The following is a 20734-nucleotide window of genomic DNA, read 5'->3' as shown; positions in this document are numbered from 1 at the left end:
CTGTGTATTTGATGGCCGATAGCATGATCAGCACCATATATGCTTTGGAAATGTTGCTTGTCAAGCATGGAAAAGTAAAATATTTGTGCTTGCTCTTCTGTTCCCAAGACGAATTTTATTAATTTCCACTAACATGTTAAGATAGTAATACTAAAAAGATGAAACATAATCAAACCGTTAGGTTAAGAGTCTACACAGGCATGACCCACCAATTTTCTGAACTGATGGTAGAAATTAATGGGTCGATGGACTTTAACCACTGCATGAAAACAACCCAACATGCCCTTGTAAATCATTGTTGAACTCATTACTCATTACAGATTGTACTTCTCATCTTCATGCCACATGTAAAATCTTGGCAAGATTTGCCTGACATTCAAACCGACTCTTCTCACTCTAGCATCACACTTTTCTGGTGTCAGCCCGCTGCAGGTGTTTTTCTATCACAGTGAATAATTACATCAAACAAAGACAAGAAATATTCTAAAGCTGACAAAACCACACATCTGAAATCTGTATTTCCTACCTCTTGGGAAATTAAAATCTACACGTGTAGGGGCTTCAGTGCCCATGTCTTGGGGCCATTCTAGGTTTACAAAGAAAGATCTTTCCTTTGCAAGCCGACAGATTGCAATAATACAGGAAATTAAACTATATTTATAGACTGGACACCAGCACACCAGCATGCTTTCTTAGCTCTCTGAATCTCCCAACAAAAACAAAAACACTAGCAATCAAAAGGGTGAGCAAGAAGTGACAAGTGTTTTGACAGCTCTAGAATACTTTGAGGTATTTTTAGCATATTTCTGAGTCGTATTAGCTTAACCTGTAATAGAATATAAATGAGCCCATATGGCACAGATGTAATTATGTTCCATGCGAGAAATCCCTGTGGTAGGTTGGGGAGGGGGGCCAGGGGAGAAGAATACACCAGCCCCACCTCCCTCCCCACCCTCTCCCCCTCACCACATGTGCCTTCTGGAGGGCATGATTTACACATCATTTGCATTGAGAAGAATATGAAGAAACACAATGCTAACAACACGGGACTAAAAAGGGCAAGCGAAAAATTGGGGATCCCTAGGGGTGCTGCTCTCTGTGACTGACATCCAGTTAGGAGCAGAGGCAGCTTCCCCTCGGGATCACAGTTGATGAAGCGATCTTTGATTATGTGGGCACAGCAATCATAAGCCGTAATTATTATTACTGCAAGAGAGTGGGCAACACATCTCTGGGGAAAGCCTCTGTCACAGACACTTTGCTGACGCATGCTGGAAGCAAATGTTCTCCCAAGGATCATTTTCATTCCAACCTGATATTTAGCTGAAGCGTCTTTGACTACCAGTCATGAAACATTAAATATAGATTAGAGCCAGAGAGATGTTGAAAGTTGAAATTCACCGGAGGTGCACACTTGTGTCCTTGAGAAACAACACGAATGCCGTCCAGATGTTGCAGCAGCAAGGCAGAAAGGTCCCAAGCTGCAAGGAGGCCACAACAGAGGAGAGGGGGGATGTTTAGCATTCCACCAGGCTTCTGTTCGGTTTATTTGTACTACATTAATTTAGCAAAGAATCCTAACAGGCTGTTAGTGGTAGATGTTGCAAAGTGTTCACTGTCCGGAAAGAACGAAGAAATGCTTCTGTGCCAGGGAAGGGAGTAATTCAAAGCACGTAATTGATTTTCTACAGTTTCAAACTGTGATAAGACTAAGGCCTAGCAACAGAAACATATGTTAGCATTTTTTGTCTGTGTTACTCAATGAATCCACAAAAAAGAGCACCCCCAAAACTCGTAGATGGTTAACTGGCTTTGAACATCTCACTAGATATTAACAGACACTTGCAGTGGAATTTGGAATAAAGTGGCCGGCTTTGGAGCAGTTTGCAGAAGGGCAGCTGTGCTGTGCAAAGCAAAATCCATCCCCCAGGTGTGTGATGGGAGCACCTCTTCCATTTCCTCAATGAATTGCGAGAGAGAGCTGCATTTACACTTGAGGCTTTCCTTGTGCCCCCCCCTCACCCACTTTTGAGAACAGGAATCAGAGGGAGGCTCTGGCACAAGCTCGAAGCATGTAATTGGCATATTCAGGCAACACTCTTGCTTCCTAGCAGTCCTAGTAAACTAGAGATATGAAACCAGTCACCCTAGAGGCAGGAAATGGAGTTAGAGGAGATAAGGAGGTGGGCGGCAGGCAAGGATAGGAAGTGAGACCCAGGAATTGCTTGCCAATGAGGGCTGACAAGTGCTGGCTTGGATGAACAAAGGATTTTTCATTCCACAGACCTTTAAAAATGGGAGGTACTGGTTAATTCCTCGGGTCTTTCTTGGAAGCAAAGAGCTGAATTAGATGCCATGCTGACCCCCCCAGCTCTAAGATTTTACCTTCCTTTCACAGGATTTCTTAATGTCTCTTCCACCAAAAAAAGGGAAAAACCAAAAGCTTTGTCTGAAGTTGCAACAGTCACTGGGGGTCTCTCATCATTGTGCTTCAGGGCCTAAGGTGATCATTAACCGTCAGCAAGGCAAGTGCCCCGAGGCACAAGAAAATGGAGAGGGGCAGAGCCAGCTCTTACCTTTTAAGCCTCCCTCCCCTAGCTCACGATGGAGGCCCCTTCTGCAATGCCGATTCTTGTGTTTATACTGATGGCAGGAATAGATTTGTATCGATTAACTTTGAAGTCATGTTAAACAAATGTAATTCACCAAAAAGAGGGGGAACGCCAGTCCCTACAGATTTATTCCACTTATATAAGAACCCTGGAAACTGGGCATAAAAGGAACCTCAGGAAATATTGCCATACTCTATCCAATGGACAGTCCTTCCTATAATAGTTCTAGGGTGGGGGGTCGAGGGGTGGAATGGGAAATGTTTCACCAGAGAGGAGCCCCTTGAGTTGGATCTTAAACAGAAAAAGGATTTTCCTGGGTGAATGGGGCTGGGGGTGTCGGGTGCTGAGTCGGGCATTCCTGTGGTTGGAACGGCACAGGCAGGAACAGAGGCTTGGAGCTGTACATGGTCAGGGAACTGCAAATAGTCTGGTCTGGCTAGCAGGTAGTAGTAAGATAGAGGTTAAAATGAGAAACTGGACAGACAGATAGATGATGGCCATCCTGAGGTGTCTCCTGCCACTGAAGTGTTCTGCATAGGGGTGGAGAAAGGATTGCACAGAGGTTGTAAGATCAGTTAGATGGGATTACAGTGGTCCAGACGAGAGAGGACGAGCTCCTGAACTAGAGCAGTAACAGTGTGCATGGAGAATAAAGAATGGGTAGGAGAGAAGTTAAGGCCACTGGACTCAGTGGCTTTAGAATGTGAGGGATGAGGGAAAGGAGGCATGTAGGATGATTTGCAGGAGGAGTGAGCAAATAATCTCCAAATCATTTGAATTACATCTCCAAATTGATTTTGGGGTTACTGGGGTAGCAGTTTTATGTTCTTGTGTTTTGCTTTTATTTGATTTGGGGGAGGGGCTTGATTTGGAATTTCCTGGGTATCTCCTCAGTGGGTGGCAGAGGGAAGGCACATAGAGGAAGGGCTGGGAAGGGGGCATCTGTGCCGGGAGCCTCGGGATTGTGAACAGAGGAGAAAGGGTGTTTAGAGTCACTGATAGACCCTTTGGGGAAAGTAACATGACAAAGTGTATTAAAAGTCTTTAAAATTTTTGTGTCTTTTGACCCAACAAATTATACTTGTAGGAATCTATCTTAGGGAAATGACCCAAACTACTCAAACTCTCTGCAAATGTTCACCTCAGCATTATTATAATGGGAGAAATTCTAAATGATTGATAATCAAGGTATAGTTATATAATTGCTTTAGGAGTAGTAGTTGATACAGTTACACAAGAGAACAAAATAAGAAGCATAAAAATTGGAAAGGAGGAGGCAAAATAGTCATTATTCACAAATGAGATGGATGTCTATGTAGAAAACTCCAAGAGAATCAACTAAAAACTACTGTATATAACAAGAAAATTCAGTAAAATGTCAGGTTACAAGGTTTGTAAAAATGTTCACAGCTTTCTTACATACAATGTGCAATCAGTTAGGAAATATAATAGAATTTTAAAAACCCATTTGTCAAGGGGGCATAACATGACTGAATAAATGAAAAGATATATCCTAATTGAAACGAATTTAAGTAGCCTATTTAGGGGGAAAAAAATGATTCAACAGCATAAGTCAGTTCTCCCTAAACCAATCTCTAAATTTCACAAGTTTCTGAATAAAGATGGGGTTTTTGTTGGTTCTGGTGTTTTTGGAGTGTGTTGTTTTGTTTTGCTTTTGAATAGGAAAAGTGATTCTAAAGTTCATGGGAGGGGGAGAAGTCATTCAACAATAGCCTGGACATTTTTTTAAATTAAAAAATTAACACTAGTCTTATCTGCCATAATATTACAGTAAATAAAACCCTTGTGCACTGGTAATTAAATACATGGCCAGATCAACGGAAGAGAATTAAGAGTCTAGAAATAGAACCAAATACACCCTGGAATTTAGCATCTGATAATAGTCCAGCATTGGTCTGGTCTTAAATTCCAAGGAGATGATGGCAGACAAAATATTTCAAAATTCAGTGGATTTTGAGTAGTTATTTGCCTGTTGGGGAATATTATAATTTGGTTCCGTTTTCACTGCAGTCAGGATGGGGAGTATATTTGTTTCAATACAATTGTTCTTACCAATTGATGTATGTAATTAAATATCTATATGTATTCCCCAAGTTTGTATTTGTATATAACCAGATACCCAGAGAGCAGTATATGTGTGACATTTTTGGGCACCCAGAGAAACAAAGCCCTTACGTTATCATCTTTAGCAAAAGGTTTGATAGGTGAGGCATTTAAAACTTCTGGCTAAAATAAGGCTTGGGGATTATTAACGGATTTAATTTCTGCAAGCCAGCCCCATGATACATTACCATGGCTAGCTAAGCATTAACTGGATTTTCCATCCGTTTCCCATATTGTTGGGCTCAACCTTAACTTGTCAGCTTGGGCAAATCCCTTAACCCCCGTAAGCCTCAGTTTCTTCCTCTGTCAAATCAAGGAGTTAGGAGAATTGATCCCTCCAGGCCCTTCTCACTCAGCTTCTGTTATTCTGGGTACAGCAGCCATTGCCATACTCCGTTGCACTAAGCATTAGGTGAAACAAAAGGAGTGTGCTTAGCTAAAAACTGTGCGGACATTTTAGGGAAAGTTGTTACCACTTAGGAACAATGGTTTCCAAGCTTTTTTGAGCCTGCAATTCTGTGTTGTTTTTTCTTTAAGAACATTTGTCTTAATATTTGTAAATACACTTACTTATAAATTATACACATTTATTGCTATATATGTGTGTGTATATTTATGTACGTATGTGTTAAGGTATACTGTGGTGATATATTATGTTCATTTAAACACATCCAAAAATATAAAACTAAAACTCCTAATATTTTCTTCCTTGTGTATATCCTCTAGAACTGCTGGTTTAGAGAATAAAATTACTTTACACTTCAATTAGTATATTTAATAGAGAACAAGCTGGTAGAACCCAGAAGGTTTTTCTATTTAATGGCGAAAAGAAAAAATACTCAAAACAATTTTGTTTTTCAGCTTGCCAGATGCTACCAATTAATTTGTGGTTGAGAGGCAGCCAAGTATGGTTTAAAAATTATCTTTGAATCTGAAGTCAGAAAACCATGTTTTGAAGCCCTGTCTCCGGGGACTTCTACCACTCTCCTTGCATCTTAATGCTTTGTGCCTTAGTTTCTTCGTGTATTAAATAGAGTTAATATTACATGCCCTACATACCTCACAGAGTTACTGTGACCAAATAGATTATATACATAATATATATAATATATACATTGCATTATACACATGTGAAGTATAAGAATTATTATTATCAAGTGCACAAATAGTATAAATTCCAACCCAACTTAACCTTCTACAGCTGACCCGAGTCTTACATACATGTAACCTAACCAGAGAGTACCATGAACAGTATCCTTACGTTGAAAACCTTCTGAGAATAATGCTGACCTTCTCATCTTTGTAACATGATTTGTTCCCAGGTAGACAACAGATATTTTGGTAATAGGGATCCCCTACCTGTTCTGCTCACATCCTGCTCCCCCAGCCCCTCAATCTTAGCCACCCAGTGGCTGTCCACTGACCGTGCTCCCCCTGGCAGGATGGGACTACCCCTTCCTGGACACTGTCCCATGCTCTGATGCTCTCTACGCCCCATTATCAAATTTACCTGCCCTGTGGCCCCTTCTCTCAGAACTTTGCCATCTCCTCACCAAGAGAACAGCATCCCTGGGCAGATGATATCAATCCCGATTACTGATGATAGGTTAATACATCAGCCTCAGAGTCAGTGGAATGGCAGCCCACATGCTCTCATATACAGCATCAACTCCAGCTTTATTTGCATGTCTGGGAGCAGTAGGGAGCTAAGTCGCCACATCTCATCTCCCTCATAAAGGCAGTTATTCAAGGAAATGGGCTGGGACAATGGCAGAAGACTGCATAGTTCTATCCGTACAGGCCCTATGGATGGAGGAAGAGTTCAATTTCCAACACTGGAACTTTTTAAAAGTTATAAAAGTCACTTGAAAAGAGCTTAAACCAAACAGGTACACTTTGCAGTGGAAACTTCTAGCTACATGTTAGAATTCACGAAAGAAAACGTCAACCTAGTTTAAAAAAAAAGAAGTCAACTTTGTGAATTAGGAACAAAGTAAATTAGGATCCTGATCACCTGGGTACTCTAAAGAAGTTTTCTACCATTAGTGTCTTGACAGGACTGATGTGGGCCAGCTATGATCAGAAGCATTGTGTTTCTAAACTGGACCCCCATAAAAACATCCTTTTGGACCTTAAAAGACTACTATCCCAAAGAGAAGACAAAGCAGAGAGTAAAATCAAATAGCGGAAGTGAGGCATACCATGACTGCTGGGACAGTGTGACCATTCTAAGCAAGGTAGACCACTTTGGGGTTGCCAGGGGGTGAAGAATAATTGACAGACAATAATTTTACAGACATAATTTTCTAGACTGTAATGTGGCATCAGGAAGTGGGACACTGGGGTCAACATAACAATGTAAATATTATGCTTCTATCTTTGCCCTGTCACTCTTGTGAGACCTCATTCCCCTTACTTCATTTAGATGTGTAAGTTATATAATTTTATATATTTTTCTGATTAAAAAAAAATGCTTAGGGTAAAACTGCAAACATTACAAAACTAAAAGAGTGGAAGTGACAGTTCCTAGGAGGAACTACATGTGACTCTACATTGCAATTTGTCCAGGATGGTCTTATTTTACATCTGTTGTCTTGGCATAATTAGCAACATACCCTTCATTCTCAAAGTCATCCCTGTTTGGATGACTAATTACCTGTTACCTATTCATAACTCACACTCTAGACTTACGTATGTTAACTCTTTCAGTCCGTTTTCAAAATTCACTCTCACCCAGGAATTTCAAGAGCTATGAAAGGTGTCTCACACGTACTCAAGACCATGACCTTCACTGCTCTTGTAAGATGCCCACCATTTTCCTCTTCCTGAGATGTGCTTCTGAATCTCGCAGCATTCACAGAACTTCTCTGAAGCTTTCCTACAACCCCTCCGCTGCCCCACTGGCACTGGGCCACTTCCATTTAATGTCAAAACCAGTCGGTTCCACCTGCACTGATGATGCTTTAACATGAGAGCTCTAAGTGAACGAAATTGACAAGTGGCCAAAGAGCCAACCCTTTCAGCCACATGAAGTCGCGATGAACATCTCCAGTAGCGTAGGGCACCCCCTTCATGGTAATGCTCTGTCAATGCAGTGGGGAAACGTGATACTAGTGTCTTTCACAGCTTTTAAATGAAAACAGCGCTCTTAGTGTTCATCCTCGGGCTTCCTTCTCGGTAGGCTTTAGGGAGGATTACATGGGGATCCATCCAAGGGCAGTACACTTATACATCCCACTCCAAAAACTCTGGCACTGGTTTTCCACCAAGCTGGAGGATGTGACTCTCAGCCTAAGGGGAGCTGTTTTCCAGGAGGTCCCTTGGTTCTCATTAAAACAAAATCCTGATGGCGCCCTAGCTATGCAGTGTGATCTTATTTGCCACATGCAAGTATTTCTTAATCTATTTAAACCCTTGGTCCCCTTTCTCTTTACCTTTTGTCTCACTTGTTTCCCTCCCTGTCCCACCTTTTCTTGACAGTTTTCCAAGCCCTGTGGTTTTTTATTAGTGTAACGTTTGTTCATTTTGTTAATTCTCATACTTTTTATTATTTTTTTATGGTGGTGGAAGAAAGTACGGGGAAATATCTTTCTTGTCAAATGACATCTCTTTTCAACTGTAAAGTTATAGAGAACAGGATCATGTCATAACACAGACTCAGCACCACATGCATATGAATCCTTAATAATTGAGGTTCCGGTTCTGAAAACGCAACTGAGAATTTATGATAAATTCTTCATATTATTAACTTTTTAACAGAACATGAATATAGATGTCAAGATATTAAAAATATTGGGTTTGGGAAATAGAGATTTTTTTAAAAATTTATTTATTTATTTATTTATTTATTTATTTATGGCTGTGTTGGGTCTTCGTTTCTGTGAGAGGGCTTTCTCTAGTTGTGGCAAGTGGGGGGCCACTCTTCATCACGGTGCGCGGGCCTCTCACTGTCGCGGCCTCTCTTGTTGCGGAGCACAGGCTCCAGACGCGCAGGCTCAGTAGTTGTGGCTCATGGGCCTAATTGCTCCGCGGCATGTGGGACCTTCCCAGACCAGGGCTCGAACCCGTGTCCCCTGCATTGGGAGGCAGACTCTCAACCACTGCGCCACCAGGGAAGCCCCCTGTATTTTCTTTTTCATGACAACTGATAGCTGACCAAAGGGAAAGAGAGCAGACAAGAACAGTATTTTTGTCTCTTTAGCATCTGCTAACGGAAAGCTTACTTTTCATTAGGGCTGCTTTATGTTAAGAAGTAAACCATACCCGAAAAACTTCGGTTTGGGTAGTTTTCCACTTTACATTTTTTTGCCTTGGTGTTCCAGAAGTTTCTTTCATCAGTTAGCTAAAACCCCTTGAATAGTACCTAAGATGCCCCAACTTTGAAATTCAGCATTGCAGCCTACAGTTGTGTAGACATTTCAGGGCAACAAATAAACTTTGAAATGCTTAAATTCCAAATTGACATTTTGTTTATTAATCAATTATTATATTCCATATTTTAGGAGGTTTTAAATTTTGCTGAATGTAAGTCGTTATTTGATTAGCTTATGGCAACCGGAAATGCTGCTATCAGAGAAATAATCTGATCTGCTGATTGCTTTACCTTCCCTGAAATAATGTCTCTTGTTATTTTGAGATAGCATACCCCCTCTTGTTAGTGACTGATCCAGTGATGGAACCACACAAAAGAATATAGTGTTTGTAAATATTATGTAATTGATCTAAAGTCGATTTGACTCAAATAAAATTTTAGTCAGGCAGTGTGCTAAGCAGTTGAGATATTGAGTAAAATATAAATATTGGGCTTCCCTGGTGGCGCAGTGGTTGAGAATCTGCCTGCCAATGCAGGGGACACGGGTTCGAGCCCTGGTCTGGGAAGATCCTACATGCCGCGGAGCAACTAGGCCCATGAGCCACAATTACTGAGCCTGCGCGTCTGGAACCTGTGCTCTGCTACAAGAGAGGCCGCGATAATGAGAGGCCCGCGCACCGCGATGAAGAGTGGCCCCCACTTGCCACAACTAGAGAAAGCCCTCTCACAGAAACGAAGACCCAACACAGCCATAAATAAATAAATTAATTAATTTTAAAAAAATAGAGAGAGAGAGACTGTAGACTGGTAAGGGATAGAGACAGTGATACAAACTATGATGTGAGATGTGATGAGCTCTCTGTTAGTGAATGTACAGGATGCTATTGGAGTGCATAGCTGGGACACATAGAGGGTCTGTAGGGGTCAGGGAGATATTAGGCAGAGGACATATATATTAAATGATGACATATATATTAAATGATGACATATATATTAAATGATAACATATTTTTCCAAAGCTATCTAAAGCTTTGGTGATGGGTGGAGGGAGAGAGGAATGTATTTTTCAGAATCTTGAATTAGAAGAATAAAAATTTCCCAATAAATAATTAGACACACTGGATACTTTTTTGTCTGGCACTAAATACACAATTGCATCAAAAAGGCAAATGCACATATTTCACATTATCCTCCCATACACAGATGACATCAAACTGGTTGATAGAGTAGATGTGACAGATGACAGAATTAAAACTGAGATTTTTCGTTTTGGTCTGGCAAGATGAAGTTATCTTTTCCTGCAGGAAACAAGACTACATTTATCAGGGATACAAATAAAGGCTTACATTTAGATTAGAAAGTGAAAGCCGAGGAAAACCTGGTTTCCAGAGCCGATGGGCACTCTGTACCCTGAAGGGCTAAAATCTGGAAAACGTTTTTTTCATTCTGGGATCACTTCTAAAGAGGGACAGTGACAAACCAACGTGCATCCACGGTAGGGGGAGAAGTCAGGAGTGACTGACAAAATCAACCTGACACACCACCCTTTGCTGAGTACCTGCTTTGTGCCAGGCGCTGGGGATGTGAAAAGGAAGACCCTTCCCTCCCGTGAAGTCCATCAGTGTCCACCGGGGAAGACCGACACCGAAACGAATCACGTCCATGAAGTCTATACAATGGCTGCCTAAAAGGTACCGTGGGAGCACGGAGAAAGGAAAATTAATTCTGTCTGGGGGTATTAAGGACCTACCAAGAAAAAAAATCACATATGAGTTTGGCCTTGAAGACTGCTGTCTGAATTTCCTCAGCAGAAAAGGAGGGCAGGACAAAGAGGGAGTGTAGATAAGGCCTTACCGGGCAGAAGGAACTTAGAGGCAAGTGTTAGCTCTTCTACCATCTGGAGTGGTCAGCAACGGGAGGGACTGCATCAGGATTCAGCATTCCCTTGACATTGGAGGGCTCATGCCGAGAACAGATAATGACTCTATGGTAGTCAGTAATGGATTCTATCTTGTTTTTAACTGTATGAGCATTATGAATTTTACAGTTTATCACTTTACTCTGGCTCCTAGGAAGGTCAAAGACAAAAATTTAATCCTCCTCCGGTGAGTGTACAAAACCTTATAATATACCCATTGCATATTAAAGGTTTCTACTCACCCAATATAGTAAGTTCTATTATTGGAGAGTAATATTTTATATTTTTCTACATTTATGTTTTAATGTACATTTTGATAAGCTATATGCATCGTTTTATTAATAGAGTTATATATAAAGAAACAAGTAAGCTATGAACTAGTTCTAGAGTCACTTTCCTTTTTCAGTTTATTCGGAGGTGTGAAAACTATCATGAACTTCCTTCCTTTTTTACCATTGAATCAATTTCAAAATATTGAAAGAGGCAAAATTGAAATGCAAATCAAAACCACAGTGAGATACTATTTCACACTCATTAAAATGGCTATAATAAAAAAGACAATAACAAGTCTCAGCGAGGACGTGGAGAAATTGACACCCTCATCCATTGTTGGCGGGGATATAAAACAGTGAAGCCACTTTGGAAAATAGTTTAGTAGCTCCTCAAAAAATTAAACGTAGAGTTACCATGACCCAGCACCACTCTTAAAAGTATACACAGGGGCTTCCCTGGTGGCGCAGTGGTTGAGAATCTGCCTGCCAATGTAGGGGACACGGGTTCGAGCCCCGGTCTGGGAAGATCCCACATGCCTCGGAGCAACTGGGCCCGTGAGCCACAATTACTGAGCCTGCGCGTCTGGAGCCTGTGCTCCGCAACAAGAGAGGCCGCGATAGTGAGAGACCCGCGCACCGCGATGAAGAGTGGCTCCCGCTTGCCGCAACTGGAGAAAGCCCTCGCACAGAAACGAAGACCCAACACAGCCATAAATAAATAAATAAATAAATAATTAAAAAAAAAAAAAAAAGTATACACAAGAGAACTGGAAACATATGTCCACACAAGAACTTGTACACAAATGTTCATAGCAGCTTTATTCATAATTGACCAAAGTGGAAGTCACCCAAGGATCCATTAACTGATGGATAAATAAGCAAAATATGGTATATCTACACAGTGGAATATTGTTCAGCCATAAGAAGGAGTGAAGTACTGATAAATGCTAAAACATGCATGAATCTAGAAATCATTATGCTAGGGGAAAGAAGCCAGACACAAAAGCCACATGTATGATTCCATTTATATGAATTATCTGGAATAAGCAAATCTATATTGACAGAAAGTAGATTAGTAGCTGCCAGGGGAGTGGGGGGAGGGAGGAATGAGAAGTATCTGCTAATGGGTCAGGGCTTCTTTTTGGTGTGATAAAATATCCTTCAATTAGGTGGTTGTGAGGTTGTATAACTTTGAGAAATATCAAAATCCACTGAACTTTATACTTTTTAAAAGGGTAAATTTTATAGTATGTGAATTACATCTCAATAGAAAAAGACTGAAAGAATTAGTTGGAGCAGGTGGAATGTGTAGGAGGCAGATCAATTTTATTTTCCTGTAAAAGTCTTTAATCGATTATCACTTTAACCATCTCTGTTTATTCAGGCACTTTCTGTTGTAAATTTCTTTAAAAACCTCATAACAACATTTGTTTTCTGTACCCTTGAAATGTATACAATTTGTTATTTGGAAAGGATGGCTGTTTAGTGACTCTTTTTTTTCTTCTTAGTCATGAGCTGTCCCTTAAATTAAGTATTAAGACTATGTCTAGGTAATTAATTAGATCTAACATTTATTTTTGAAATTTAATATTCATCTTTACTTAGACCACAAAAACATTTTAATAATAAAAATGTTGATCAAAAATTTTCCAAGGGCTTCCCTGGTGGCACAGTGGTTAAGAATCCGCCTGCCAATGTAGGGGACACGGGTTCAATTCCTGCTCCAGGAAGATCCCACATGCCGCGGAGCAACTAAGCCCGTGTGCCAAAACTACTGAGCCTGTGCTCTAGAGCCCATGAGCCACAACTACTGAGCCCACGCGCCACAACTACTGAAGCCCACGCGCCTAGAGCCTGTGCTCCTCAACAAGAGAAGCCACGACAATGAGAAGCCTGCGCACTGCAACAAAGAGTAGCTCCCGCTCGTCACAACTAGAGAAAAGTCTGGGCACAAACCCAACGTGCCAAAAGAAAATATAAATAAATAAATAAATAAATAAATAAATAAATAAAATTTAAAAATTGTTTTCCATATTCCCTGGCTCGACGCTAACATGGCATTCACCCTTCCTGGAGGAGGTATTTCTTCCCAGCACAAAGGAAGAAGCTATTTGAAGCTATTTGAAACTTTCCAAGCTCCAGTAAGTTCTATGGAATAAAAATTACTTCATTCTAAAATGAAGTGACCGTCCTCTCCTCTGTAACTCTGATTATTCTTCCCTATAAAGCAAGTTCTTAACATGCTTAAGACAACATGAGTTTAGATATCTTAGGTTTTTTTTTTTTTTTTTTTTTTTTTAAATCTTGTAAAATCAGTTGGGGTATATTTTAGTCCTGTGTTACTCACATTTCCCAGTTACCTAGATTAATTGATGTGAACAACAACAACGGTGCTTTGAAGCACTTGAGTACAACAGTGGAAATGATCACATTTCTTAGTTAATGAATGAATTGCTGTTTCATAAGGCTTTGTTTATGGAAACAAATAGAGTATTACCTTGATTAGTGAATTCCCTGGAAAGGAAGGGCCTTCTAAGACGTCAGTTGTACTAAAAACCTAAACAAACAGAATGAGAATGGATGGGAAGCTGAGTTGCCTGAGAGGCCTCCATGCTCAGCTTCTGCCAATGGCTGCCCTGCTGAAAGCGAAGAGGCCCAGCCTGGGGGGAACCAGAACCTTTTGAAGTCCCTCCTCTGCCTGCCCATCAATCCTCCACCTGCTGTACTGTTTCCTTCTCTGTGTTGCTGTCAGATTCTGCATGTAAGCAAGAGAGAATCTATACAATTCTCCTTCCCTACCTCGTGATCAGTGAACTGATTGGACTCTGAAAGTCTTCTAACTAAAAGGATACCTCTAAGTTAACCTCTAGTTATGGAATTAGAGCCCTATCCTTTTTTAAAAACTTAAAAGAATTTTAGACCTGGCCTTGGCGAGGGGCCCGTTGGGCACACCAGGCTGACACCTGGCTGTTCTTAATTTAGATCTTTAGGGATAAAGACAGGCAGGATAGGTCGACTCCCTACTGAGAGTTCTAAAAAGCTAGTTCTTATAGTTTTCAGGCTCTGAGTCCAGTGAAGTTTCCACACTGTCTTAATAAAAGGAGGTTTGTAGATAGGAAGAAGGGCTAGGGGCTTGTCTTGAAGTTGTGTTTGCTAAACCCTTCATACAAGCTTGAGAAACATCAGTTGTCCCTATCAAAAACTGGGGAAAGGCTGGTGGACCAGAGAGAGGGTCCTACTGGCACTGCCATTTCCATGTTTGCAGTGACCGGTTCCATCCAAGGTCCCACTGCCTCTACTTGGGTCTGCTAGTGTGTTCCTTCTCTAAGCCATCTCTCTTCCTGGGCTGAGCACTATTGCTCCTTTACTCACTTCCTTAACTTTACCTAACCCAATGTTTAAAAAAAACGCCTCAAAAACCACCAGCGTCAGAAACACCAGAATGGAGCTTTCTGAACCATGTCCTCCATCCTCGCCCCGGCCAACAAAATCAGAGTCTCTTAAAATGAGCCCAGAAATCCTCATATTTAATAAGCTCCTCAAGTGATTCTACTCTACACTCAATTTTAAGAATTCCTAGTAATCCATTGCCACCTCCGATAAATATTGTATATTTTGAGGATCATATGGTTTTTTTTTTAGTTAGCATTGAATGAGTTTTCACTGTAACTTGCTTTATCTGAGATCTTCAAACACATCCTATACCTCCTATATTAGTTCAACTTGACTCTAATGAAGCTGTATATTATTAAAAACATCTTTATTTATAGAACCATTACTGCATTCAAATGAGCTTTGGTCTGTTACTGAAAATTATCCCTACTTGGGAAAAAAAAGTTATAGAGAGGATGAATGGTGTAAATTTTAAAAGAGAATAAATAATAGAGGTATTTGATGATAACTTTGTATATGCTAACTCATTACTGATTTCTAGAAATTCTCTGTATCTCTATATAATCCCTGCAAATTCAGATGCTTGCAAATAATGCATATTTGGGGATAGCTATGAACATTTGAAATCCTTCTTCTTAAATAAGTTGCTGAAAAAGGCATATTTTTTCCAGACATGTTTATATGGGAGGAAAATATGTACTTTTAGCATATATATATGTATATATATATATACATATATATATACATATATATATGGGAGGAAAATATGTACTTTTAGCCATAACAGTCTAGATGGAAAAAAAATCTTGCAGTTGGTTTCTAACGTAGACTAAAAATTACATTTTAGAGAACATTTTAAAGGATGCATTTGTAATGCTAGAAAAATTTCTTCTCCAAAAATGTCAACATAACATTTTAAACTAGGACAGGCGTACTCATTACCTGAATTTGTATAAAATGCAACCCAGGCAATTGAGATTTTTCTTTTTCAACAAAATGTTTAAATTAAAGATGATGAGAAAAAATTTTCTCTATGAACGTGGTGATAACATCATAAAGAATTAAAATCTATAGTCACAGCTAGAAATACAGATCAAATAAATCAGAGATGAGGTTAACTAGGTAAACTATTTCTCACATCCAGCCCTTCACCGAAGGGCAAAAATACAGTCACTTGACAGGTGTGTTTCTGATGGAAACCATAGAGTTATATCACTTGTAATTTAAAAAATAGTGGGATTATATTATTCTTCACTTGGAAGAAAATGTTTGACATTAGTCAATCACTGTCTCTTTCTGACCTATTTCTGGGACAGACACACACCATGAATCTAGAGGGAAATGTATTGAAAAGATATATAGGGTGGGTAGCAAAGAGGAGGATCTGTAGCAGAAAGAAGAAGAAAGATGAAATCTGGAATATAAAGAAATCTGGTGGAGTTAGAAGATTAGGACCGATGTGCAGACCACTTAACAGAAAATGGGGTGAAGGGAGAGGGGAAACCAATGAGGAATTGACCATTGACAGAAACATATTTTGAGAGAACAAAATGAAGAACAGAAGAAATTCAGGAAGCCAGTTTCTAAAAAATGGAATTGTAAAGAATGAGAATGTGATGGGAATACTTCTTAAAACAAAAAGATCCTCTAGCTATTTCCAACAGCTAAACATAAATGTGGCAGGTAGAAAAATGATCCCCTCAAAATGTCCACGCTCTAACTCTTGGAGCATTGTCCTGAATTGATCTAATCATATGTGTCCTTGAAAGCAGGGGGACCAGTCCCAGCTGGAGAGAATCAGACAGTGAGAAAAAAGACCTGATCCAATGTTGCTGGTTTGAGTATGGGGGAAGGAGCCCAAGAGCCATGGGGAGCAGCCTCTAGAAGTGGAAAAGGCAGGAAAACCGATTTTCCCCTAGAGCCTACTGAAGGAAACATAGCCGTGCAAGACCTTGATTTTAGCCCAGTGACACCGATGTCATACTCTGACTTATGGAATTGTAAGACAGTAAATTTGTGTTTTTCAAGTTTGTGGTAATTTGTTACAGCAGCAATAGAAAAACCGATATACTAGACCCTCGGGGGTCACCAAGGCACCAAAATGGCTAGCTGCTCTTTCTATACAAGGAAATAAAGAAATGACCAATCAACTGCTTTGATATAAGCCCTCAACCCTGCTACACTTCAAGCATCAAAATATATTCAGGGGGCTTCCCCGGTGGCGCAGTGGTTGAGAATCTGCCTGCCAATGCAGGGGACACGGATTCTAGCCCTGGTCTGGGAAGATCCCACATGCCACGGAGCAACTGGGCCCGTGAGCCACAACTACTGAGCCTGCGCGTCTGGAGCCTGTGCTCCGCAACAAGAGAGGCCGCTATAGTGAGAGGCCTGCGCACCGCGATGAAGAGTGGCCCCCGCTCGCCACAACTAGAGAAAGCCCTCGCACAGAAACGAAGACCCAACACAGCCAAAATTAAATAAATAATTTAAAAAAATATATTTATATATATTCAGTATGTTCCAATAGTATCAAAGGAGCATTTTCATAACCACTATTGAACAAGCTCCCTTTGGCAATATAGTCAACAAGGACAAACAAAGGACTCCTGCAATTCTTCAGTTAATTATCAGTCTGTAGAAGAGTTTATTTCTGAAAGGAAATTATGATTCTCTTCCTGGTCATGATTTAGAGTGGCCTTGAAGAACTGCTGCCATGTTACCCAAGTGTACAACCTACCAGTTAGGTCAGAATTGTTAGCAGCCATAAAGAATTTGAATTTGAAACAGTGTATCCCAAGGTGGGCATGAATGCATAGAAATGCACTTATGCTTTAAGAGCAATATCACTAATATACAGAACATTATTTGTGTCATTTAACCTTAAGGTTGCCCATTAACTTAATCTTTATCTGAATAAGTCTTGTAAAACATGCTTAGCCTGAAAAGAGGATGCAGGAACAATATGGCATTAGTTTGCATTTTCAATTTCCATCAGCGAAAATGGTGAGTTACAGAAGGAGGAAGGGAAGGGGAGGGCATATGGGTGAGAAGAGCGAGGAGAGGGAGCAGGGTAGGGGAGAATATTAGGGAGAAGAGGAAGAGAGAAAAGAAATATACAGTGAGGGGAGGAAGACCAAGATCTGTAGATGACTCTCTAGTGCTAAAAATGCCATTATATACTTTATTTCTTTAATCCTCCCAACAACCATATGAATTAGTAAAAAGTTGTTAGTATCACCATTTTAGATAAATGGATCTGAGGCTAAGAGCTTGTTGAGATTCAAACCACGTCTTGCAAATCCAAAATTCTTTCCAAAATGACATTAAACTTCTTTGCGTCCAAGTCCCTATTACCTTGAAATTGATTTTTTTTTGAAAAGGAGGAAGATGAAAGGTCATATTTCCAATCCAGGATTATGGCCCTATTTGAGAGATGTGTCCATTCAGCTAACACTTTACTGACTCCCATGAGAGCTAGCTCCAAGAAAGATTAGCTGACTTTGGTTTTCATTATATCCCTTTCTTTTTCACCTCTTCCAGTGCAAAATGACCCCAACCTGTCTGCCTTCAGGACACAAAGCATCCCATCCCAAGCTGCTTCTCACATCTACCCCAGCTTCATTAATGAACAAATGGACAGTTCCTGAGGCACTTGTGTCACTCTATGAGGGCTCTCAATCGAGTGTCTGCCTGTGAATTTGTCACATTTGGACCTAGAACATATTCTTAGTCCTCTTATACTTCTGACCTTGAAACACTCTTGGAGCAGAATTCTTGCCCCAGACCAGCCCTCTCAAACAAGACCCTCCTTTCCCCTTATGAGGACCCAAGCCCAGTCAAACAGTGCAGTTGCTGCACTGCAGACTGGTTTATCCGAAATTTAACCAGAGTCTCATAGAAACTGGGAAAAATCCTATGTATGTTCGGGAGAACCCAAGTGTAGTGACAAAGCCAGAGGACAGGGGCTGGGAAAACTGCAGAAAGGCCCCCATCACCTTGGGTCCCTTTAGTGACTGGAACGTCCTTTTCCAAAATTGGGGGAGGGGAGTAGTCAAAGCTGAGAAAGAGCCTTCAAGATGTCTCAATCTCCTCCTTAATTAGCTCAATGTGAGTGATAATGAAATCCCCTCGCGTTTGTACAGAGCTTCACTGTTTACAAAACGGTTTTCATGTGTATTATTTCATTAGTGTCTCCATTGGACTCATGAAATCTTGTGAGTCGGACTCACCCAAGGTACCTTAACGCGCTTAGCCCAGTACAGACTGGAACCCAGGTTTTCTGCCTCCCAGGCCAGGTTCTTCCTCTGTATCGTAACACCTTCAATGATGCAGGGACATGTGTAAAGAAAATGGAAATGTGGAATATGAAGTGTAACAGCATAGTGCTAACACTTGAAAGAGATTTTTTTCAATAAGCTTATTTAATGTAATTCACAGATTTTTTTCCACTGAAATTATTATACTGTCTGTCCTTGTCTAGATTTAAGTAATAAAAACAGATTTATTTTGTTGACTGTTACGGGCTGAATGTTTGCTTCCCCCCAAAATTCATATGTTGAAATCCTAATCCCCAATATATAGGTATTTGGAGATAGGGTCTCATACTTATGACTGAATCTGCTGGCACCTTGATCTTGGACTTCCCGGACCCCAGAACTATGAGAAATAAATGTCTGTTGTTTAAGCCACCCATTCCATGGTATTTTTGTTATAGCAGCCCAAGCAGATGAAGACATTGACTACAATGCAATATCATCAGGCTATTAATCAATGTAAAACAAACTTTGTGGGTCAAAAGTAAAGTCCATGCTGTAGGCATAAGTAAATCCATATTTTTCTCAATCCTATTTTATAAATTTATTATGTTTCATTATTTAAAAATGTGTACTCACAATTTTTTTTAAAATTAATTAATTAATATATTTTTGGCTGTGTTGGGTCTTCGTTTCTGTACGAGGGCTTTCTCTAGTTGCGGCAAGCGGGGGCCACTCTTCATCGCGGTGCGCGGGCCTCTCACTATCGCGGCCTCTCTTGTCGCGGAGCACAGGCTTCAGACGCGCAGGCTCAGTAGTTGTTGCTCACGGGCCCAGTTGCTCCGCGGCATGTGGGATCTTCCCAGACCAGGGCTCGAGCCCGTGTCCCCTGCATTGGCAGGCGGATTCTCAACCACTGCACCACCAGGGAAGCCCTGTACTCACAATTTTAAGTATTCTTTTAGAGCAGCATTTCTCAACTCTGGCACTTTGAATCAGATAATTCTTTGTTGTCAGGGGCTGTCCTGGGTGCATTGTGAAATGGTTTGTAGCCTCCCTGGCCTCTACTCACTAGATGCCCGTAGAAACCCACCCACCCCCAGTCATGACAACCAAAAATGTGTCCAGATATTGCCAAATGTCTCCTGGGGGCCAAAATTGCTCCCTATTGAGAACCAAGGCTTTAGAGTCTAATGTGTAGGTATCTCCTGAAATAACTACTTTATCTGCCCATCTTTTTTATTTCTTTACCTCGAGTTTAATTAAAAGATAGCAAGAATAGTGTTTTGTTTCAACAACGAAGGAAGTGAAATTTTATGTGCATTTATAAGAAGATTGAGAGGAATGAATGAATCAGAAGGATGAAGAGAAGGATAAAGTCAATATAAAAAGGGGTGGACCCTATGGAGAACAAGTATGGAGGTTCCTTAAAAAACTAAAAATAGAACTACCATACAACCCAGCGATCCCACTACTGGGCATATACCCTGAGAAAACCATAATTCAAAAAGAGTCATGTACCACAATGTTCCTTGCAGCTCTATTTACAATAGCCAGGACATGGAAGCAACCTAAGTGTCCATTGACAGATGAATGGATAAAGAAGACGTGGCACATATATACAATGGAATATTACTCAGCCATAAAAAGAAATGAAATTGAGTTGTTTGTAGTGAGGTGGATGGACCTCTAGTCTGTCATACAGAGTGAAGTAAGTCAGAAAGAGAAAAACAAATACCATATGCTAACACATATATATGGAATTTTTAAAAAAAAATGGTCATGAAGAACCTAGGGGCAAGACGGGAATAAAGACGCAGACCTACTAGAGAATGGACTTGAGGATATGG

General features: G+C 40.5%; 1 protein-coding gene across 12 annotated transcripts in view; it reads left to right on the top strand.

Annotated features, from left to right (window-relative positions):
* Positions 1–20734, top strand: part of MTERF1 (mitochondrial transcription termination factor 1) — a 589841-nt gene that overhangs the window by 447646 nt on the left and 121461 nt on the right. The gene's annotated exons all lie outside the window — the stretch shown is intronic.

This window comes from Balaenoptera ricei, chromosome 9, assembly GCF_028023285.1.
Source record: "Balaenoptera ricei isolate mBalRic1 chromosome 9, mBalRic1.hap2, whole genome shotgun sequence".
Lineage (NCBI taxonomy): Eukaryota > Metazoa > Chordata > Mammalia > Artiodactyla > Balaenopteridae > Balaenoptera > Balaenoptera ricei.
Note: the sequence above shows the minus strand (reverse complement) of the source record. Positions and strands in the feature narration are given on the sequence as shown.